This window comes from Paramormyrops kingsleyae, chromosome 4, assembly GCF_048594095.1.
Source record: "Paramormyrops kingsleyae isolate MSU_618 chromosome 4, PKINGS_0.4, whole genome shotgun sequence".
Taxonomy (NCBI): Eukaryota; Metazoa; Chordata; class Actinopteri; order Osteoglossiformes; family Mormyridae; genus Paramormyrops; species Paramormyrops kingsleyae.
In genome coordinates, this window is record NC_132800.1 from 49,615,661 (window position 1) to 49,620,614 (window position 4,954).

Here is a 4,954-nt window from a genome sequence, read left to right on the forward strand (position 1 = left end):
AATAGCCAGCTGAAACTTTATAAAACTTCTGTCAGAACAAATAAATACATTTTTAATCTGAAAAATAATAAATAAAAATGGGAGGATGGTGCTAAAGGGGTCTAGTTTCAATCTTCCAGCCTGTCAGCTTAACATTTATAGAAAGTGCCAGACAGTAAATCACCTTTGCCAAGTGAATGAAAGAAGCTTGACCTCGTTGGATGATGGACTAAGAGCAGTGCTAAACACCGCTCACGCCCTGACTCCCCCCACCTGTCCCAAAGCAGGATGCATGGGGAAGTGCGGGGAAGCATTGGTGAATGCTGGTGAAGGTGCCGCTATTGCAACTTCAGACAAAGGCACCAGGACTTCGAGCCTCAGTGCCGAGTCTCTGAGAGCTCATCAAAACACTGACGGGCCAAGCAGCCCAGCAAATGGAATGTTGTCTTTCCCAGGAATGGATGCCAGAGGGCTCCAAAAATCTGCTGTGAGCCATAGACTGTGAGTGTCTGTGCCTTTGTTTGTGTACAGAGTGAAGGTGCCACTCACAGCCGGTTTTCCCACCATGCTGCTGGGATGGAGAGCTGCTCATGCGGAGACTGCTGGTCCAGCAGAAACCTGTGGCACGCCAGCAACACTGAATATGGTGTTGGGTCCAGCACTGGCGATGCATTGTTTGACCCTGTCGACCCTGTGTTTCACTCTCCCAGAACACCCTAAGGCGTGATGGTAATGGAGCCCCTGTGCCAGAAATTGAGGGCTGATTCTATGCATGAGTCGTCTGCATGCAGTCCCAGCATGCTCTGGGCTGGAGACACGTGTGGAGCCGCTGAGCTGCAGTGTGCTTGGGTAACACTGCCTTCAGTGACTCACAGAGCCGTGCTGTGTTGCTTTGGAAGGCTTCTCTTCTTCCACACAGGAACTCACAATAGCAGAGCCCGAAATGACAGCCCTCCACAGGAACACACAGTGCTGTGTGCATATCCCTGGTGGGTGTGCACATCAATCTCACTGATTATACCCAGTGACTGACTGCTCCTGTTCTGTCCAAAACACGCCTCTTGGGTCTCATGTTCTCAGCATTCCCTGGAAGAGCGGTCCCCTGGCTGAGTGCTGTAGAGGGAGTCTGTGATCTGGCTAGGATCTACGTCCATGTGGACAGATGTATCGTAGACAACCAGAGTTCCTCCCTGGCTGTTCTCTCATTATCCAGGTAAATATTTCATTATCCAGGTAAAATTATCGAACCCTTTCAAAACTGTTTTGCTCCTTAAGCAAATTAATTGAGTTGATTTTGTTGAAAAAGGAGGAAATTAATTCATTTAGGCAGACTCTCAAACATGCCTGTCGGTATGTCGAGCCCACACTCACTGAACACCAGGGGGCAGTGCCCACACCCACAATGGCACCTGGGATTTTTTTGCCACATGTACTGATGATAGTGTCACATGAAGAGCATGGTTGATCGATCTCTGATGAGATGATGAGTGTTCACTGGTCCAGTACGTTTCCTCGCATACCGACTTCCCCAGAATATATGGTTCTGATGTGTTTTGGGTCACCGATGCCCTCAGTTTGGTGCTGATAGATGAAGGTTTGGGTCCGTTAGGTAGCTAGTGCCACGGCGCACACCTGTGGCTGAGCGTGCCGGCTCTTGTAGGCCTGGCAGTGGGCCCATCCAGATCGGGCTCCCGGCTGTTCCAGCTTGTGAGGAGGACAAGCAAACCCTGGGCCCACTGGCCCTCAGGAGCCTGTCAGAGCGCATGTTAAATTAGCCATTTGTTTTTGCTCACAGGGAGGTCTGCACACAACACTGATGTGGAACGAGGCCTGGCCTGCCTGTGGTTCAGCAAGGACCCACTCCATGCATACTAGCTGTAACAGGTCTTTTACCGTCACACACGCTGCCGGCGGGCAGGACAGCAGGACACAGAGAACGGCTGTCAGAGGCCCCACATCACTCAGATCTCCCTCATACAGAAGGCCGAGTGCGAGTGGCCCCCGCCACCCTCGCCGGGCCCAGCCCAGCCTGGCTGAGCTGCAGTAAGAGCGGAGTGCTTGGAGGCCATAGATCCCAACTGGAGCACAGAGATCCTGTTTGAAGAGTGGATCCCCTCAATATCTCTGTGTCACTGTTAATTTAAGTGCATCTCTCAACCTGTGTCTGTCACTCTAAGTGTATCTCCCAGCCAGAATCCATCAATCAAGTGCATCTCTCAACCTGTGTCTGTCACTCTAAGTGTATCTCCCAGCCAGAATCCTTCAATCAAGTGCATCTCTCAACCTGTTTTCTGTCAGTCTAAGTGTATCTCCCAGCCAGAGTCCATCAATCAAGTGCATCTCTCAACCTGTGTCTGTCAGTCTAAGTGTATCTCCCAGCCAGAATCCATCAATCAAGTGCATCTCTCAACCTGTGTCTGTCAGTCTAAGTGTATCTCCCAGCCAGAATCCATCAATCAAGTGCATCTCTCAACCTGTGTCTGTCAGTCTAAGTGTATCTCCCAGCCAGAATCCATCAATCAAGTGCATCTCTCAACCTGTGTCTGTCGGTCTAAGTGTATCTCCCAGCCAGAATCCATCAATCAAGTGCATCTCTCAACCTGTGTCTGTCGGTCTAAGTGTATCTCCCAGCCTGTATCTATCAGTCTATCTCTAGAGAGTTTAACAGCAGCAACAGCTTGTTAGCTACTTTTCTTTATATGTTTGACATTCTGATTATTTGGTTTTAAATTTCTTACAAATTACTTCCCAGGTACAAACTGATATTAAAATAATATAAAAATTCCAACAAACTGCCAGGCATCTGGCTTGAGACTGTAAGGATTGCAGTCCCTTAATGACAGGTGGGAACAGTTTCTGAAGCACGGTCCCCTTTAAAACCACTCTGGAGAATAAGGTCCCTTCACAGAGCCCTGCTGCACGACACTGAGCTGAGGACAAGCAGGCTAACATTTGAATTAGCATCCCTGCACGCATCTGCCTTCTGGAGTGAAACCCAAATCACCCCACTGTGCAGGTTCCAGGCTGTATTTGGTTCTTGTGTTCAGAAGCCTCTAATGTTACTGTGCTGTCGCTGTCACCGACAGTGATTCATTCTCTTGAATATCCATGTTTATTTAATGTGTGATCTGAAGCCTGTGATGTCATTGTGATGTTAGTGTCTCAGACAGTGATTCATTCTCTTAGTTGAATATCCTACTTTTTATAAAGTTTGTCTGTTCAGAATTCTGTGTCATTGAGTTGTTACTGTGCTGTCACAGTCCAAGACACCGCCTTGGTTCATAATCCTCCTGTTGAATGGAGGGTCCCCACAAAGATGTGAATACAAACATGTCACATATGCTGTCTTGGTTCACTCTACTACTGTTTATTTAGTTTATGTGTTCAGAAGCCTGTATCACTGGGCTGTCCTCTGTTAATTTCCTGTCACTGATCCGGACAGCATAACTTTAATGAATAAATCCATCATGCTCCAATGGGGCAGGAAAGCTGTATGTTTGCCGCTGTGAGATTTCTGTGTGTCTGCCCATGCTACCTGCATCCCACTCCACCCCCCCAGGCAGGTTGCTTTCTGTCCCCTGGCTTCCCATACCCCTGATCACCCTGGCAGAGATGTACTTCCACTTTGAATGAGACGATTGTCAACTAACCTCACAGGTCAACAGTTACAGGTCAGCAGGTGCCTTTGCTTAAATGTTAGTGATGGCTCCGTGTCACACCATCCATATGGAACAGTTTGTTTGGTCACGTTTCCCCCATTATGACACCCTTTGGCCATCTGCTCCTGGTCACATGTTCTAATGAGCCATACATCAAACAGGTTTGTGGGGGAGGGGTGTTCAAGTGATTAAAGACAGGGAGGAGACAGACTGTCATGCATCTTCACGAGCCCCGCTTTGCTTCTGAAAATCAGGACTTGTTTCTGTACACTTGTTGCGTGTCCTAATTTTACCCACTACTGGCGGTGATTCCCATATATCAGCACTATATCTGCCTTTTCATAATCTGTAAACCTAGGTACTGTGATGTATATTCTGCCTGTTCATGGGGTAATCTCTAATCTAATCTAATCTAATCTAATGTGTATTCTACCTCTACATGGGATAATCTCTAATCCCAGTAAGCATTATATGTATTCTACCTCTACATGGGATAATCTCTAATCCCAGGATCTGTGATGTGTATTCTGATTGTTCCTGGGGTAATCCCACAACCAGCAGTGTATATTTCATCTGTTCATAGGATAATCAGAATCAGAACTTTACTGCCATTATGTACCAACATACCAGAATTGTTTGTGGTCCAATGCCAAACATGAAGTACATAATATTAAAGGAGAAACACTTCACAGAATACTATGTATAAAAATAGGAATTCAACAAAGCACACAAACATGTACAGAGGACCTCCACGATCATACAGATGATAGAATGAAAGAGATCTTATGACAACAATGAACATAGAAGAGGAGAATTATCCCTGGCTGAATGGACTGCATGTGAGTGACAGGGATACTGAAGTACTAGGTGAGTTTATTTATCCCTTCTGTTCCTCTTCTGATCAACATCCTTGTTTATTAAATCAGCATTCACGTAGTGCTATATTTACATCAAAGTGAAGTGCTGCTTTCTAAATTCCATTTTTAAAATGAATCCTGGGTCCAGATTATGGAGAAGTGCCTACTGGGAATTGCATTACAGAAATGATGGCAAAATCGTAATTTTATGACTTCTACTAATAGTGAATGGCTCGCAGTGTTAATCACTAGCAAATGCACCACACAAGCATTCTATGTTCTTTTAGCGCCCCTTGTGGTGAAAACTCCTGCTGATTAAAAGATGGTAACATTAGCTTTGGCTTGGTTCAGCAAGCAGGTAGGAGAACCCGTGTCTGTAAATAGCCTACAGTATGTGAGATGGACTTCCATTCCGTCTCAAGTGTCCCCATGCTTCTTGGAGTTCAGACACAGAGTAGG

General features: G+C 46.4%; 1 long non-coding RNA gene across 1 annotated transcript; it reads left to right on the forward strand.

Annotated features, from left to right (window-relative positions):
• Positions 1-513: 513 nt before the first annotated feature.
• On the forward strand, positions 514-3,110 carry LOC140589089 (uncharacterized). Its single transcript, XR_011990280.1, has 3 exons — positions 514-968; positions 1,060-1,192; positions 1,775-3,110. It is a non-coding gene; the product is annotated as an uncharacterized lncRNA (long non-coding RNA).
• The last annotated feature ends 1,844 nt before the right edge of the window (positions 3,111-4,954 follow it).